This window comes from Amblyraja radiata, chromosome X, assembly GCF_010909765.2.
Source record: "Amblyraja radiata isolate CabotCenter1 chromosome X, sAmbRad1.1.pri, whole genome shotgun sequence".
In the NCBI taxonomy this organism is placed as follows: Eukaryota; Metazoa; Chordata; class Chondrichthyes; order Rajiformes; family Rajidae; genus Amblyraja; species Amblyraja radiata.
In genome coordinates this window covers 13,339,660-13,359,555 of record NC_045999.1, presented here as the reverse complement: position 1 = coordinate 13,359,555, position 19,896 = coordinate 13,339,660, and positions in this window count along the sequence as shown.

Genomic DNA, 19,896 nt, shown 5'->3' with positions numbered 1-19,896 from the left:
CATCTGGCAGGATAGATAAAGGCAAAACAATTGATGTGATCTATTTTTAATTTTCAACGATCTTTAGAAAAGTGTAACACAAGCAATTATTGTGGACAGTATTGGCTGTAATATATTGGCTCATGGACAGAAACTAACACAAGTAAATCGGTCATTTCAATTGAGAGGCAGCGTTCATAAGTTGTGTGGGACGGAACTGCAGATGCTGGTTTAAAGTGATGATAGGCACAAAAAGCTGGAGTAACTCAGCGGGACAGGCAGCATCTCTGGAGAGAAGGAATGGGCGCCGTTTTTGGGTCGAGCCCTTCTTCAGACTGCAGACTGTCCAGTCTGACGAAGGGTCTCAACCTGAAATGTCAACCATTCCTTCTCTCAACAGATGCTGCCTGTCCCGCTGAGTTGCTCCAGATTTTTGTGGCTATCTTTATGTTCATAAGTTCATATATTCATAAGTTGTCAAGGTGGCACAGCGGTAGAGTTGCTGCCTTACAGCAAAAATGCAGCGCCAGAGGCCCGGGTTCGATCCCGACTATGGGTGCTGTCTGTGTGGAGTTTGTACGTTCTACCCGTGATCTGCGTGGGTTTTCTCCGAGATCTTCGGTTTCCTCCCACACTCCAAAGACGTACAGGTTTGTAGGTTAATTGGCTTGTTTAATTGGCTTGATAAAAATGTAAAAATGTCCAAGTTGGCGATATGCATAGTACTGTCCTGCAGACTACAAAATTCAGGGTTCAGAAGGTTCAAAGAGCAGTACCCGGCCCATCAATTAGGTTCACCTATTATCTGCTAGTCTTTGTCCTGCCCCTCCTCTCTTTATTTTTCTTTGCCCCACCTCCCCCTCTCCCTGCACAATCAGTCTGAGGAAACGTCACCTATCCATGTTCTCCAGAGATGCTGCCTGACCCGCTGAGTTACTCCAGCACTGTGTACAGAGGGACCTAGAAGTCCCTGTGTACTGATCACTAAACTTTCCTGTCTATCTAAGTGAATATGGCACCCAACTGAGCAACAAAGAACTGACTAAGTATTCGGGTGTCACTGTGGTGCAGCTGGTAATGCTGCTGTCTCGCAGTTCCACAGACCCGCGTTGCTGTCTGTCTGGTGTTTCCTGAGACAGTGTGGGTTTCCTCTGGGTGCCCCGGTTTCCTCCCACAACCGAAAAATGTGCAGCTTTGGTTAATTGGCCCGCTGTAAACTGCCCCTAGTGTGTACGGGTGATCGATGGTCGGCGTGGACTCGGTGGCCCGAAAAGCTTGTATCCATGCTGTATCTTTCTGTCAATCATTGTGGATCGGTGGACAAAAGTGCTGGAGAAACTCAGCGGGTGCAGCAGCATCTATGGAGCGAAGGAAATGGGCAACGTTTCGGGCGACGGCACCAACAGTGATGGTGCAGATAGTGAGGAAGGCTGTCGGAAGATGCAGTGGGATATGCATCAGCTGCAGAAATGGGCGGAGAAATGGCAGATGGAGTTTAACCCGAGCAAGTGTGAGAGGATGCACTTTGGTGTTATGTAGGGGATAGTGTAATGGAATGGCAAGACCATTAACATAGAAACATAGAAAATAGGTGCAGGAGTAGGCCATTCGGCCCTTCGAGCTTGCACCGCCATTCAATATGATCATGGCTGATCATCCAACTCAGTATCCTGTACCTGCCTTCTCTCCATACCCCCTGATCCCTTTAGCCACAAGGGCCACATCTAACTCGATCTTAAATATAGCCAATGAACTGGCCTCAACTACCTTCTGTGACAGAGAATTCCAGAGATTCACCACTCTCTGTGTGAAAAATAAGGATTTCCCCCTTATCCTTAAACTGTGACCCCTTGTTCTGGACTTCCCCAACATCGGGAACAATCTTCCTGCATCTAGCCTGTCCAACCCCTTAAGAATTTTGTAAGTTTCTATAAGATCCCCCCTCAATCTTCTAAATTCTAGCGAGTACAAGCCGAGTCTATCCAGTCTTTCTTCATATGAAAGTCCTGACATCCCAGGAATCAGTCTGGTGAACCTTCTCTGTACTCCCTCTATGGCAAGAACGTCCTTCCTCAGATTAGGAGACCAAAACTGTACGCAATACTCCAGGTGTGGTCTCACCAAGACCCTGTACAACTGCAGTAGAACCTCCCTGCTCCTATACTCAAATCCTTTTGCTATGAATATTAACAGTATTGAGCAATATAACAGCAATATTAACAGCATTGGTGTGCAGAGGGATCGTGGAATCCAAGTGCAGAGCTCACTAAAGGTGGCAGAACAAGTAGATAGGGTGGTGAAGAAGGTGATGGTATGCTTGCTTTCATTGCTAGTGGCATTGAGTATTAACATCAATAAGTCATGATGCAGCTCTATGCAGGCCTTAAGTGAGGTGGAATTTGTTCATTGTGTCTAAGATAGCTTTTTGAGTCAATATGTATATTGAGACAATGGCATTTAAGATACTTGGATATGAAGGGAATGGAGCAGTATGGGTTATGTGCAGGCAGATAAGAGATGGTATTGTCATCATGTTCAACATTGACATTGTGGGCCGAAGGGCCTGTTCTTGTGCTAGACTGTTCTATGGTCCTTGTAAATTGCCCTAACTGAGAAGGGGGTGTGCTTGACATCATCTTTGGGCAGGTGGAGGAGGTACTGGTTGGTGAACACCTTTGGAATAAAGGAAGTGATAAGGTTGGGAGTTGAATTGAGACGCTGAACTGGGGAAAGCTGATAACAATAACACTGCCTGGTCCATCACGGGTACTGACCTCCCCACCATCGAAGGTATTTACAGGAGTCAAAAAGGCAGCCAGCATCATCAGAGACCCACACGGCCCTGGCCACACTCTCATTTTACCCCTGCCATCGGGAAGAAGTTACAGGATCCTGAAAACTGTAATGTTCAGGTTCAGGAACAGCTTCTTCCCCACAACCATCAGGCCATTAAACACTGCTACTTCCAAATAGGCTTTGAACTATAAAGACATCGGGGTATTAATTTTAACTTTGCAATCTTATATTTTATTCATTTTCTTTGTTTATAACTCCATCATCAAGTTCGCTGACGACACCATTATTGTGGGGCGTATCACTGATGGGGATGAGTCAGAATACAGAAGAGAGATCGAGCAACTGTCCATATGGTGCCAGCGCAATAACCTGGCCCTCAACACCAGCAAAACCAAGGAACTGATTGTGGACTTTGGAAGGAGTAGGAGGGGGACCCACAGCCCCATTTATATCAACGGGTCGATGGTTGAAAGGGTCAAGAACTTCAAATTCCTGGGCGTGCACATCTCTGAAGATCTTTCCTGGTCCGAAAACACCAACGCAATTATCAAAATTGCTCATCAGCGCCTCTACTTCCTGAGAAGATTACGGAGAGTCGGATTGTCAAGGAAGACTCTCTCTAACTTCTACAGGTGCACAGTAGAGAGCATACTGACCGGTTGCATCGTGGCTTGGTTCGGCAATTTGAGCGCCCTGGAGAGGAAAAGACTACAAAAAGTAGTAAACACTGCCCAGTCCATCATCGGCTCTGACCTTCCTTCCATCAAGGGGATTTATCGCAGTCGCTGCCTCAAAAAGGCTGGCAGTATCATCAAAGACCCACACCATCCTGGCCACACACTCATCTCCCTGCTACCTTCAGGTAGAAGGTACAGGAGCCTGAAGACTGCAACAACCAGGTTCAGGAATAGCTACTTCCCCATAGCCATCAGGCTATTAAACCTGGCTCGGACAAAACTCTGATTATTACCAACCACTTTCTGTTATTTGCACTATCAGTTTATTTATTCATGTGTGTATATATTTATATCATGGTATATGGACACATTTATCTGTTTTGTAGTAAATGCCTACTATTTTCTGTGTGCTTAAGCAAAGCAAGAATTTCATTGTCCTATACAGGGACACATGACAATAAACTCACGAACTTGAACTTATAAATATAGACTAAATATATATACACCTGAATGTTATACACAAACATATATATATATATATGTATACTAGACTAAGTGGGACCCTAAGTGGGGCTGGTCCCCCAATGCAATATTCCACCTCTCCACCAATTACAATATTGGTGGCCAGTGGGGGGGGGGGGGAGGGCTTTTTGGAGCGCTAGTATGGGTGTTGTTGGCTGAAGGGGCTGGTTTCTAGAGGGCTAGTATAGACATTGTGGGCCGGATGGATTCTTGGGCTGGCGGCTCAGTCACTCAAGCCTGTTGTGCTGACAGCTCACTCACTCACGGCTGGTGGGCTGGCAGTTGACTCATGGCTATTCCTTACATTCCATTTCAAGCAGGGTGCAAGGCCACCAAATTCAAGTGCAGTTTCATACCATTTCAAGAAGGGTGCAAGGTGCACTAAAGACAGCGAGTCGTGACCTCTCCCTCCTCCATCTTGCAGAGACTGAGCCATGCCCACACTTCTGGGTTTTATAGTCCCTCCCACCCTCTCACCAGAAGGGGCGTGGCCTTCATGGCGTGATTGACAGTAGAGAGAATCTCAACATTATTTAAACACTAATAACTCTATTATTTTTCATCAATGGGAAACATGCTCGGCACCCGATGAGCGGAGGGGGTCTCTGAGTAAGATGGCCAAAAATCACAGCCGTACATGGCAGCGTTTTTTCTAAAATCAATATAAAGTGCAAACAGGAAGTGGTCAAGATTAGACTTTTAATTATGTAGAAGGCAAGGCAACTTTAATTAGGCATGGCAACTTTAATTAGGCAAGGCAAGGTGATAGGGGGCACTGCACTGGCAGCAGCCTGTCGGCAGCGTGTCCGTTTTTTTCCCAACTTTTTTTATTTTTTTAGTACGTTTAAAAGTCTGTTTTTAATGTTTCTTTGTGTGTTATGTGTGGGGGGTGGTGTGGGGGGGGTAAGGGGGAAACCATTTCGGCCGCCTCTTCCATGGAGAGGCGATTTTTTCAGGTCGCCTCCCCCGTGGCCTAACAGCAAGGATCGGCGCGGACTTTCCCGGAGACGCGCCCGGAGCTTCAGCGGCGGGCGCAGCGTGGACTCTCGGCGCGGAACGTGTGAGACCTCGCTGGAGGGGAGCGCTCCGTTACGCTGGCCCGCGGCAGCCGGCAGCCTGAAGCCGCAGTCTGCAGAACTCCAGCTGGTGCGGCGTCTACAGCCCGGGATCCCTCGTGGAGGACCCGGGGGGAAGAAGAAGCTTCCACCGCCGGCCCGCGGCCGTCTTCTACCGCGGGTGCGGCATGGACTTACCATCTCCCCTGGAGGGGAGCTTCGACCGCCGGCCCTGCAGACTGCGGTGCTTCCGGCTGCGGCACGGCAGGTACTTTAAAACTTTGACCGCCGGCCTGCGGCCTACACCAGCCTGAAGCCGCGGTCTCTGGTTGGGAAGAGCCGATCCTGGACTCACCTTGACTTTGACTTTGTCCCTTACCATCTGGACGCCCGCAGCAACGGCTGTGGAGGGTGGTGGTCCCGACCACGGGGGAAAATGGAGGAGGACTGGCCAAGCTCTGTGCCTTCCACCACAGTGATGAATGCTGTGGTGGATGTTTGTGTAAAATTTTTATTGTGGCTGTGTTCTTTATTACTGTACCGCTGCTGGCAACCCAAATTCCACCGACCTTGGTTGTGTGGCAATTAAATTATATCAATATCAAATTATATCAAATTATATCAACTTTAATTAGGCAAGGCAACTTTAATTAGGCAAGGCAACTTTAATTAGGCAAGGCAACTTTAATTAGACAAGGCAACTTTAATTAGGCAAGGCAACTTTAATTAGGCAAGGCAACTTTAATTAGGCAAGGCAACTTTAATTAGGCAAGGCAACTTCAATTAGGCAACACAGCTTTAGCATTTCCAAACCAAAGGCAACACAGCTTTAGCATTTCCGAAGCGTTGCCTATTTCCATCGCTCCATAGATGCTGCCTCACCCGCTGAGTTTCTCCAGCATTTTTGTCTACCACAGAACATTCCAGAATGGATGTAGAAAGAATTGACACAAAAAGCTGGAGTAACTCTGGCGGGTTAGGCAGCATCTCTGGAGAAAAGGGATTGGTGATGTTTTGGGTCAAGACCCTACTTCAGACTCGGGGGAGAGCGAAACGAGAGATATGAAAGAGTACAAAGAACAAATGAATGAAAGGTACGCAAAAGGATAAATCAAAGCCAGCAAGGATGATCAAGGAAAGGTGGAGCCCACAATGCTCCATTGTTGGTTGTGGAGAAGGTGATAACGAGTGATACAAACAGTGAAACTAGGCAGGATAACAGTGAAACTAGTACAACGACTATGGGGAGGGATGGAGAGGTAGGGGATACAAGGGTTACTTGAAGTTAGAGAAGTCAATGTTCATACCGTTGGGGTGAAAGCTGCCCAAGCGAAATATGAGGCGCTGTTCCTCCAATTTGTGCTGAATCTCACTCTGACAAGAGAGGAGGCCCAGGACAGAAAGGTCATTGTGGGAATGGGAAGGGGAGTAAGTGTTTGGCAACTGGAGAGAAAGAATGGATCTCCTTAGGGAACAGAAGAGTAATCTATGTGTGTAGTCTGGGGATATGTGGAAGTCCCAAATAAATGTCTTGTCCATGTTCACCTAGAAGGACTCCAAAGACGTACAGGTTTGCAGGTTAATTGGCTTGGTAAATGTAAAAATTGTCCCTAGTGTGTGCAGGATAGTGTTAATATGCGGGGATCGCTAGTCGGTGTGGACCCAGTGGGCCGAAGGGCCTGTTTCCGCGCTGTATCTCTAAACTAAACTGAACCAATAGAATAGAGACTGAGCCATATTGCCGTACAGCTCATAAACAGGCCCTTCGGCCCAATCACACCAAGATGCTCCCTCTAAGCTGGTCATCTTTGCCCTCATTTTAGTCTCAGATCCCTCTAAACCTTTCCTATCCCTTTGCCTGAAGTGCATTTTAAATGCTGTTGTAGTTCAGGCCTCTACTACTTACTCTGGCAGCTCGTTCCATTTTCCCCACCCACCCTCTGAGTGAAAAAGTTGTCCCACCTCTTGCTCCTCTCACTTTAACTTTTGCCCTCTGGGTTTTGATTTCCCTGCCGTGTGTAAAACACCCTGTACATTTAACCCCATCTATTCCTCTCATGATTGTATACACCTCTATAAGTTCACTCCTCAGCCTCCTGCGCTCCACAGTATAAGGTCCTAGTTGGCCCATTCTCGCCCGATACCCCTCTCCTCATCATCCTTCTTCAAAAATGTCAACATTGGCCCAGTGCAGTGGAATGAAGAATCAGGGGACATGGGTTTGAGGTGACAGGGTGCTAGGTTTAATAGGAACCTTAGGGGTGCCAGGTGTGTGTGAGTGGAACGAGCTGCCAGAGGTGGTAGTTGAGGCAGGTTCAATAACAACTTTTAACATTTCGACAGGTACATGCATAGAGAGTTATGTGCTAAATGCAGGCACATGGGATTAGTTTAGATGGAGCATCTTTGTTAGCATGGAAGGTGGGTATAGTTAGTTCAAGGAGGAGTATGGTGGTAGCTGGAGCATGTCACCACATAAAAGGTGGAGGTGTTAGTTGCCATGGAACGTATAAAGGTGGATAAATCCCCAGGGCCAGATAACATCTATCCAAGAATGATATAGGAAACCTTGAAGAATTTGGTGATGAAATATTGTGCACGTTTGACTAAAGTTGAAGCACCAAAAGGCTGAAGGAGAGCTAATCTTGTTCCTTTATTTAAGGAGGTCGGCAGGGATAAGTCAACTGAGCCTTGAATTAGTGTTTCGTTTTCTTTAGAGATACAGTGCAGAAACAGTCCCTTAGGTACACCAAGTCCATGCCGACCAGCGATCTCCCCGTACACCAGCCGTATCCTACACAATTTATCATTTTTACCAACCCCCATTAAGCTACAAATCTTTGGAGTGTGGGAGGAAACCGGAGCACCCGGGGAAAACCCACACAGTCACGGCGAGAACACGCAAACTCCGCACAGACAGCACCCGGATCGAACCCGGATCTCTGGCGGGGTAAGGCACACAATACCCAGAATGAAGAAGTGAAAACAGGTGTTTAGGAATTTTCGCAAAGTAATTAAAAATAAATAACTGAAATATCACATTTACATAAGTATTCAGACCCTGTACTTTGTTGAGGAACCTTTGGCACTGATTACAGTCTCAAGTCTTCTTGGGTATGACGCTACAAGCTTGGCACACCTGTATTTGGGTAATTTCTCCCATTCTTCTCGACACATGACAGCCCGCTTGGAGTTTGCCAAAAGGCACCTAAAGAGCTTTCAGACCTTGAGAAACAAGATTCTTTGATCTGATGAAACCAAGATTGAATTCTTGGGCCTGAATGCCAAGCATCATTTCTGGAGGAAACCAGGCACCGCTCATCACCTGGCCTATATCATACCTACGATGAAGCATGGTGGTGGCAGTATCACGCTGTGGGGATGTTATTCAGCGGCAGGGTCGAGGGAAAGATGAACGGAACAAAGTACAGATAGATCCTTGATGAAAACCTGCTCCAGAGCGTTCTGGACCTCAGACTGGGGCAGAGGTTCACCTTCCAACAGGACAACCACCCTAAGCACACAGCCAAGACAACGCAAGAGTGGCTTCGTGAGAAGTCTGTGAATGTCCTTGAGTGGCCCAGCCAGAGCCCGGACTTGAACCCGATCGAACATCTCTGGAGGGACCTAAAAATAGCTGTGCCTCGACGCGCCCCATCCAACCTAACAGAGCTTGAGAGGATCTTTTTTTATTATGGGGTATTGTGTGTAGATTGATGGTAAAAAAATTAATTTAATCCATTTTAGAATAAGGCTGTAACATAACAAAATGTGAAGGAGTCAGAATACTCTCAGAATGCACTGTAGATTGTTGATTAGTATGGTGTCAGAGGTTATGGAGAGAAGGGAGGAGAATGGAGTTGAGAGAGACAGATAGATCAGCCATGATTGAATGGCAGAGTGGACTTGATGGGCCAAATGGCCTAATTTTTCTCCTGGAACCTATGAGAGGCTGCTAGCTCCTGGCACACTTGGTTGCCACAGAGAATTGCCAGCTCTGGTCCCCTGAAGAAAAGGGGAGGAGAAAACTTGAGAGGAACATTTCTTTGAACACGGCAATCAAAAAAGACAGCGTGTGATAGAACTGTATCCAACACTACAGCGAAGACCAGCGGCCTCGCGCACTCACTCCCTGAAGCATCCCATCCATCGCATAGCTCCTTCACAAACCAGTATGATTCTGGAATTCACTGCACCCTCGAACATGTTTAATAAGAAGGCAATTTTCCCGATGGAGTAGGAAACGCAACAACTGCAAAAAAAAACACCTTCCCCTCTCTTCCTCTGTTAAGGAAGGAACTGCAGATGCTGGTTAAATTTCACCAAAGATAGACACACAAAGCTGGAGTAACTCAGCGGCTCAGGCAACATCTCTGGAGAAAAGGAATAGATGGCGTTTCTGGTCGAGACTCTCCTTCAGACATCTCGACCAGAAGTGTCACCTATTCCTCTCTCCAACTTTCCCTCTGTCTGATCTACAGAAACGCACTCCACTACCTCTTGTTCAAAGGCAGGATCAGTCCCTTGCCCTGAGTAGGTGAATCGAGGACCAGAGGACAAAGGTTTAAGATGAAGAGGAAAAGATTTCATAGGAATCTGAAGAGGTAACTTTATTACACAAAGGGTGGTAGGTGTATGGAACAAGCTGCCAGAGGAGGTAGTTGGAGCAGGGACTATCCAAACGTTTAAGAAACAGTTAGACAGGTACATGGATAGTGTTCCCCCTCTCCAGAGAAGCTGTCTGTCCCGCTGAGTTACTCCAGCATTTTGTGTCTATCTTAGGTACATGGAGAGGACAGGTTTGGAGGGTTATGGGGCCACATCTAGCTCCCGGCCATTCAGGCTATTTTCCACAGGCGGTGCCAGCGGAAGGCACACGGCATCATCAAGGACCACAGCCACCCAGCACGCAGACTGTTCTCCTTGTTACCATCAGGCAGACGATACAGGAGAATGGCTGCACGTACCACCAGACTAAAAGCCCTGTCCCACGGTACGAGTTCATTCCAAGAACTCTCCCGAGTTTAAAAAAAAATCAAACTCGTGGTAAGCACAGAGAATGAACGTAGCGGATATGTCGTAGCTCAGGGACGTCTCTTAGCGGCTCGTAACGCTAACGGCAGGAAATCGGGAAGACTCGCTAACGGCAGGTAAGCACTGGAAGACTCGTGAAGATTTTTAAACATGTTGAAAAATGTCCACGAGGGCCCCGAGTACCGACGAGTGGCCATTACCGTAAATCTCCGAGTTCGAATCAGGGCAAACTCAGGAGGGCACTTGGAATGAACTCGTACCGTGGGACAGGGCTTTTAAGAACTGTTTTTACCATAGAAACATAGAAACTCTATGCCTCAATGATGACTCTGGAACAAAACTGGAGCTCAATTATAAATCCGCGCTGAAGGAAAAATCAACAAAGTTGCGAAGACTTTGTGGTGAACTTGTTGCTTTGTGCTGGGTCCCAAGATGTTGGAAGCCCCATCTGCACTCACTGTTCCAACACCCCCAGCTGCTGGTTTGCCCCGTGGACTCAAGGCGACACCAGCCCTCGCTGAAAAAGGCGAGAGAATGATTAATCCTGGAATATAAATCAAGTTTTTAAGTTTTTGCAGCGCGGGGCCTGAAAAGGCCCGTGGTTGTTTTTTAATGATATCTGGCACATTCCATTGTGTCAGGATAGCAGCAGGCGGAGAGAGAGGGAGAGAACCCTTCAAAGGGAATTGGTTGCAGAGTTTGCATGTGGCCACTTACATCTTGGCAGTTCCTCATCTCCCTGTATTATTCACTGCCTGATCTTTCCCTGATATAAACCTGGCTTGAAATGCCTGGGCTACCTGAGGTGGGCTTGGATATGCAAATGGCCCTGGATTGGCAAGGGAGATGATAGTTGTAGCCTACAGCTCCCACACAAAAGACACAGCTATTCTCTTCTCTCTCCCTCCCTCTCCCTCTGTTCAGCTCGTTGTCTGGCTTTCTCGGGAACCGCGCGCTGGGCTTGTCTCAATTTGCACCACTTTATTGACAATGCAAAGCAAAATACCACATGTATTAAAAAAAAAATCTTCCCCCCTCTGGCAGGTTCATTTTCCCTGCCTGCTTGTTGTGGGATCTCTCACGCACTTTATTAGCATTCAGTTCTGCAGCGATTCTCTCAAAATGTAAATGACTTAAAGAAATACAGGCAAAGTCAAGCCGCATTAAAGTTTCATGGCTCAGCCTCTTCAGTACATTTTATGTATAATAATACCATTCTCTTTTCTCCCTCATTGTGTATGCGTTCTCTCCGGAATATGCAAACCTTATTAGTTGGCAACACTTTTAAGCTGGGTCTCAGCCTGTGCCAGAGTGATAAGTACCAGGTAAATTTAGCAAAAAGCCTTCAGGGAACTCAGGCAGGAGGAGTCTTCCCTTTGTAGACTGTGGTAATCAGTGGTGACATATAAAACTTTGTTCTTTCATTATAAATATGTTGGAGGACGGAAGGTGACCTTGATAGGCTCCTGTACACCGGGGCGAGCTTTGATTTCTCTCTTTCTGTACTCCTGCCTGTGATAATGACGGCAATGTTGACAGTTCCGTTTCATTTGATTGTCACTATTCGCTGGAATTAACATAGCACTGTGCAGAGTTTCTCCTCCTCCTCTTCCCCAGTCTGCGAAGCCCCGTGTGGAACAGGACCACATATTCAGATCTCTCCCCCCCCCCTAATGAGTAGCAACGACCATCTCCCATTATAATTGCAACCTAGCCCACCCCGCAAGGTGCTGCCTGGACATTTCACAGGTTACATGCCCAGGGGTGGAACGGTGTGTGTGAAAAAGGGTCTCAAGAAGGGTCTCGACCCCAAACGTCACCCATTCCTTCTCTCCAGAGATGCTGCCTGTCCCGCTGAGTTACTCCAGCTTTTTGTGTCTACGGTTTAAACCAGCATCCACAGTTCCTTCTTACACATGGGGTGTTTGAACAGTAAGTCCTTCAAACCTTCACACAGAGGGTCATCGGTAAACACCAGTGGAGAACATATCCCTGGTCACTTAAACCGAGCTGGCTCAGTGATGTTCTCATTACTGCCCATCGAACGGCTGGGGGAATGGGCAGATCATCTCTGACATTACAGTGATCTTCACATTATAGACCCCCTTATCCCACCCCCGCCCCCACCCCCATCCAACCCACCCCCACATCACTCCACCCCACCCCACCTCTTCGGATTGTGGGAGCAAACCAGAGCGCCCGGAGAAAACCCACGCAAGTCACAGGGAGATTGTGCAAACACCGTACAGACAGCAATAGACAATAGACAATAGGTGCAGGAGTCGGCCATTCGGCCTTTCGAACCAGCACCGCCATTCAATGTGATCATGGCTGATCATCCCCAATCAGTACCCCATTCCTGCCTTCTCCCCATATCCCCTGACTCCGCTATTTTTAAGAGCCCTATCAAGCTCTCTCTTGAAAGTATCCAGAGAACCTGCCTCCACCGCCCTCTGAGGCAGAGAATTCCACAGACTCACAAATCTCTGTGAGAAACAGTGTTTCCTCGTCTCCGTTCTAAATGGCTTACTCTTTATTCTTAAACTATGGCCCCTGGTTCTGGACTCCCCCAACATCGGAAACATGTTTCCTGCACCTGTAGTCGGGATGGAACCCGGGTATCTGGTGCTGTGAGGCAACAAATCTACTGCTGCGCCACCATGCTGCCCTGGGGTGAGACGCCACACACAGAGTGTGCAGTCTCGTTCATGTGGTGCTGATCAGTGGCCAGTTGTGAGCAGTGATTGTAACTGCACTCCTCCCACAGACACAAAAAGCTGCAGTAACTCAGCGGGTTAGGCAGCATCTCTGGAGAAAAGGAATCGATGACGTTTCGGGTCGAGACGTCTGAAGAAGTGTGTCCATCTTTAGCGGTTTGAAGAAGGGTCTCTACCCAAAACGTCACCCATTCCTTCTCTCCAGAGATGCTGCCTGTCTCGCTGAGTTACTCCAGCTCTTTGTGTCTATCTTCGTATTAAACCAGCATCTGCAGTTCCTCCCACAGTGAGTGTGTTCCAACCTGTGGCCACATGGACTCATACAACACGGAAACTGGCCCTTCGGCCCAACTCATTCATGCTGACCAAGATGCCCCATTTAAACTCATCCTATTGCCCACATTTGGCTCACGTCCCTCTAAACCGTTCCTGTCTGTGTATCTGTACAAATGTCTTTACAAGCTTCTGTCATGGATTTAAAACGACCCTATTTTTAACTCTCATCACTTTCCCCGCTGTGTTTTTGTGCCTTAAAGGAATATATTTTGTTCTTCTGCAATTTATGCATCATTTCTTTGAAAGCTCGCCATTGGCATCTTTCTTCAATGTATTTCCCAGTCTCTTTTCTTGATCAACCACCGCCAACCCACTCCCTATGCTTCCCTGGCCTTTGTTGAGATTTGCGATCCTAGCTACAGATCAACACCATGTAAAAATTAATTTAGGCTGGCACGGTGGCGCAGTGGTAGAGTCGTTGCCTCACAGCGCCAGAGACCCGGCTACGGCTGCTGTCTGTACGGAGTTTGTACGTTCTCCCCGTGGCCACCCTTTCTGTCTGACGGTCCCTTCCTTCTTTGTTGTTTTAATAGTATGTGTTAAATGTATGTTTTAATGTTCTTTAGCTTGTTTTATGTGGGGGGTGGGAGGGGGATGGGGGGGGGGGGGTTGGGGAAACTTTCTTTAATCTATTACCTCGATGGTGATTCCATGTCGGATCTCCGTCCACGCTGCGGCCTAACATCGAGGAGCTGGCGGCTTCTTGCTGGGGATCGACTTTGGGAGCTCCAACCGCGGGGAGCCTGCGGACTTACCATCGTGGAGCTGGTGGTCCCTGGTTCGAGACCGAGCCACGGGAGCTTTGACGCCCCGACGGATGGTTCGACTGCCCCAAACCGCGGGAGAATAAAGAGGGAAGAAGATTGGACTTCATTACAGTGAGGAATGTGGGGAATCAGCTGTGGTGGAAGTTTATGTTAACTTTGACATAGTTGTGTGTCTTGTTGCTTTTTCCCCGCATGGCTATATGGTAATTTGCATATCACTGTACCTTAATTGATACTTGTGACAATAAAAGACCTTTGAAACCTTTGACCCGCGTGGGTTTTCTCCGAGATCTCCTGCTTCCTCCCACACTCCAAAGACGTACAGGTTTGTAGGTTAATTGGATTGGTACGAATGTAAAACTGTCCCTAGTGTGTAGGATAGTGTTAATGTGCAGAGATCTTTGCTCAGCAGAGACTCTGTGGGCCGAAGGGCCTGTTTCCGCACTGCATTTGTAAACTAAACTAAAACTTACAGGCTTGCAATGCAGAATCAGGCCAAATTGTCCACGTCGACCGATTTGCCCGTGTTTCATCCACATTCCTCGAAACCTTTCCGATCCATATACCTGTCCACGTCTTTTAAATGTTGTTATAGTACCTCCCTCCTCTAGCAGAAGGTAGACACAAATGCTGGAGAAACTCAGCGGGTGAGGCAGCATCTATGGAACGAAGGAATAGGTGACGTTTTGGGTCGAGACCCTTCAGACTGATGTGGGGGGGGGGGGGGGGGGGGGAGAAAGGAAGAGGCGAAGACAGTGGGCTGTGGGAGAGCTGGGAAGGGGAGGGGAAGGAGGGAGAAAGCAAGGACTACCTGAAATTGGAGGTCAATGTTCAGATCGCTGGGGTGTAAACTAACCAGGGCATCGGAGATGTTCTCATTCTTTAGGGAACGGGGGTTCCCCTCTTCTACTATAGATGAGGCTCTCACCATGGTCTCCTCTATGTCCCGTAGCTTTGCTCTCACTCCCCCTCCACTCGTAACAAGGACAGAGTCCCCCTTCCACCCCACCAGCCCACATACAACAGATAATCCTCCGACATTTTCGCCACCTCCAACGGGATCCCACCACTGGCCACAACTTCCCATCTCCTCCCCTTTCAGCTTTCCGCAGAGACCGCTCCCTCCGTAACTCCCTGGTCAATTCATCCCTTCCCACGCAAACCACCCCCTCTCCTGGCACTTTCCCTTGCAACCACAGGAAATGCTACACTTTCTCCAGGAGCAGAAAAGACTGCAGAAAGTTGTGACCACTGCCCAAGCCATCACCAGCTCTGACCTCCCCACCATCGAAGGGATCTATCGCAGTCACTGCCTCAAAAAGGTTGACAACATCATCAAAGACCCACACCATCCTGGCCACACACTCGTCTATCCGTTGCCATCGGGAAGAAGGTACAGGAGCTTGAAATCTGTAACATCCAGGTTCAGGATCAGCTTCTTCCCCACAGCCATCAGGCTATTAAACCCGCCATCAAACAGACTCTGAACAATAACAGCCTATTGCACTTTATCTGTTTATTTATTGTGTATATATATGGTCTATGGTATATCAATACACTAAACCTTTATCTCCTGATCTGTACTATGTTTACATATTCTGTTGTGCTGCAGCAAGCAAGATTTTCATTGTCCTATCTGGGCCACATGACACTAAAACTGTCCTGACGACTCTTGACTTGCTGCCTGTCCTGCTGTGTTAGCCCAGCATTTTGTGTCTATCTTAGAACGGAGACGAGGAAACACTTTTTCTCACAGAGAGTGGTGAGTCCGTGGAATTCTTTGCCTCAGAGGGCGGTGGAGGCAGGTTCTCTGGATGCTTTCAAGAGAGAGCTAGATAGGGCTCTTAAAAATATCGGAGTCAGGGGATTATGGGGAGAAGGCAGGAACGGGGTACTGATTGGGGATGATCAGCCATGATCACATTGAATGGCGGTGCTGGCTCGAAGGGCCGAATGGCCTACTCCTGCACTTATTGTCTATTGCCTATTGACATATCGGACTGGTCCCACTTGCCCACATTTCGCCCCTATCCCTGCAAACCCTTTCTGCGCAGATAACAGTCCAAATTTATTTTAAAAGTCATAATTGTCGTTGCTTCGATAGCCGAGTACACAAAGTGCTGGAGTAACTTGTCGGGTTAGGCAGGAGGGAGGCATGGTGACACAGTGGTAGAGAGACGCTGCCTTACAGCGACGGAGACCAGGGTTCAATCCTGACTACGGATGCTGTCAGTACGGAGTGTGTACATTCCCCCTGTGACCCGCGTGGGTTTTCTCCAGGAGCTCCGGTTTCCTCCCACACTCAGGCGTGCAGGTTTGTAGGTTAATTGGCTTTGGTAAAAATTGTAAATTGTCCCCGAGTGTGTAGGTTGGGAACCCTCGGACTATCTGTGATCGGAGTTTACGGGCTTTATCTTGCACTAAACCTTATTCACGTAATACTCTTTGTCATGCATCTGTACACTGTGGACAGCTCGGTTCTAATTATGTACAGTTGTTCCGTCGACTGCTTAGCACGCTAGAAAAGCTGTTGATTCTGCCTGCCTACACGTGACAATAAACTAAACTCAATTCCTACCTACCCCTTGACCATAACCCTACAGCTGAGCACCATTATCACTCCACCGGTCCCCCTTCTCTTGGACTCCCCAGAACAGCCTTCTCCCCTCTCTAGACATAGAAACATAGAAAATAGGTGCAGTAGGCCATTCGGCCCTTCGAGCCTGCACCGCCATTCAATATGATCATGGCTGATCATCCAACTCAGTATCCTGTACCTGCCTTCTCTCCATACCCCCTGATCCCTTTAGCCACAAGGGCCACATCTAACTCCCTCTTAAATATAGCCAATTAACTGGCCTCAACTACCTTCTGTGGCAGAGAATTCCGCAGATTCACCACTCTCTGTGTGAAAAATGATTTTCTCATCTCGGTCCTAAAAGATTTCCCCCTTATCCTTAAACTGTGACCCCTTGTTCTGGACTTCCCCAACATCGGGAACAATCTTCCTGCATCTAGCCTGTCCAACCCCTTAAGAATTTTGTAAGTTTCTATAAGATCCCCCCTCAATCTTCTAAATTCTAGCGAGTACAAGCCGAGTCTATCCAGTCTTTCTTCATATGAAAGTCCTGCCATCCCAGGAATCAGTCTGGTGAACCTTCTCTGTACTCCCTCTATGGAAAGAATGTCTTTCCTCAGATTAGGAGACCAAAACTGTACGCAATACTCCAGGTGTGGTCTCACCAAGACCCAGTACAACTGCAGTAGAACCTCCCTGCTCCTATACTCAAATCCTTTTGCTATGAATGCTAACATACCATTCGCTTTCTACACTGCCTGCTGCACCTGCATGCCTACTTTCAATGACTGGTGTACCATGACACCCAGGTCTCGTTGCATCTCCCCTTTTCCTAATCGGTCACCATTCAGATAATAATCTGCTTTCCTGTTTTTGTCACCAAAGTGGATAACCTCACATTTCATTTATTTTATTAAAAATATTTTTATTAAAAGTATATGTACCAATGATAATAAACGACAAACTGGTGACAGAGTTCTTACATAGCTTCAATTTTTTAAAGAAAGAGTTTTTTTAAAGAAAATAAGCAAATAAAGAAAGAGATAAGAGAAACTATAAACTGATAGAAAGAAAGAAAGCAAGAAGGAAAGCAGCTTACAAATATAAAGATTGTGGAGGTAGATCCGGGAGATGTTAAGTATAGTTGTTCATCCAATCCTAAACTCAAGTTGTGACTTTAATTTTGTGTTAAACCAGTTTACTTTTTTAAAAATTCAATAAATGGAGACCATATTTCAACAAATAGTTCTGGTTTGTCAATTAAGGCAAATCTTATTTTTTCCAAATGCAAGGTCTCGGTCATTTCCGTAATCCACATTTTAATTGTGGGGGGACCTTTTCATTTCTAACTGCCAGCGTGACATCAACCGTCTTAATTTTTCCACTCCCCTTACACACACTAACCTCACCCCCTCTGAATGTACGTACAGCCCTCCGCTCACTCTGCAGCAACCCCGACATTGTCGCCAAACCTGCCGACAAGGGAGGTGCCAGGGTGGTCTGGCGCGCTGACCATGTACCACGTTTAAGCCTGGCGCCAACTCTCAGACACTCTAAATTAAACTGAACCGTCACCTCTCCCTCCACTTCCTCCAACATCACAAGGATAGTTTCTCTCCCTGCACTGCGATGGCGATCTCACAGGAAGTTATAAAACTGCATCGTTCAGTAAGTACAGACCCTTTAAGGATGTCAGGGGTTGTGGGGAGAAGGCAGGGGGATGGGGTTAGGAGGGAGAGATAGATCAGCCATGATTGAATGGCGGAGTAGACTTGATGGGCTGAATGGCCTATTTCTGCCCCCATAACTTATGAACCTATGAACCTTATGGGCCTGTCCCACTTAGGCAATTTTTCAGCAGACTGCCGGCGACTGTCAGAGTGGAACACACACTCACACTCACACTCACACTCACACTCACACGCACGCACGCACACGCACACACACACACGCACACAAACACGCACACATACGCACACATACGCACACGCACACACAAAAAACACATACACACATATACACACACACACACACACACACACACACATCACTTCCTTCACCAGCCTGTTATGTAGGTGGGGGACAGGGCAAGAGGGGGGAGCGCTGTCTAAAACAATTCACACGGTGCAAAGCCAATGTGATACTGACACACACCGCGATGAACAGGAAGGTTGGCGCTGTTAAAAAACCCAGCTAAAGCAGAGTTTACGGTAAGTCCTTTAAAAGAGGGGGGGTGAGGGGGAGAGGGGGAGAAGGGGGGAGTAGGAGTGGAGACAACTTTTAAGAAGCCAGGGATACACGGCAGCAAAGCTCGGCGGACATTAACATTACCGGTCGTTTATCCTTGGTTCTGAAAACTACTGCTTACCTTTTTTTTCCCAATGAGACAATGAAATTCACCGGTCAGCACCGGCTCCAACCGACAAGAACGTCCACGAACCTTCGACCTCCTGGCAACCCACCAGGACCTCCTTGTGACCCACCTACGGCACGAGAATTCTCGCTACTCTCCATGGCGGCTTCATTCCAGTCGCCGCTAATTTTTCAACATGTTGAATAATCCGCGGCGACCATAATGAGGCCGCGACTAGTTCCCAGAATGCGGGAACTCCTCACGAGCATGAAGGAGACTCCCCGGCAACCACCCGCGAACATGTGGCGACTGCATAGTCTCCTGCAGTCGCCTAAAATGTTGCCTAAGTGGGACAGGCCCATAACTTTTCTTTACACAAGCTATTACCAACTAAACAGAACATCAACAACAAAGCTCACAAATGTTCATTACAGAAGAAGACTTTCATTCAGAGGGTGATGTATACTTGGAACGAGCTGCTGGAGGAGGTGATTGAAGCATGTATTATAACAACATTTAAAAGGCATTTGGACAGGTACATGGATAGGAAAGGATGGGATAGGTACATGAACATTCTTGCTACTGAGGGATGCAGCGTAGGTTTACTAGGTTAATTCCCGGGATGTCGGGACTGTCATATGCTGAGAGAATGGAGCAGCTGGGCTTGTACACTCTGGAGTTTAGAAGGATGAGAGGGTATCTCATTGAAACATATAAGATTGTTAAGGGCTTGGACACGCTAGAGGCAGGAAACATGTTCCCGATGTTGGGGGAGTCCAGAATCAGGGGCCACAGTTTAAGAATAAGGAGTAAGCCATTTAGAACGGAGACGAGGAAACACTTTTTCTCACAGAGAGTGGTGAGTCTGTGGAATTCTCTGCCTCAGAGGGTGGTGGAGGCAGGTTCTCTGGATGCTTTCAAGAGAGAGCTAGATAGGGCTCTTAGAGATAGCGGAGTCAGGGGATATGGGGAGAAGGCAGGAACGGGGTACCGATTGGGGATGATCAGCAATCGGGGGTGATCAATGATCACATTGAATGGCAGTTGCTGGCTCGAAGGGCCGAATGGCCTACTGCACCTAT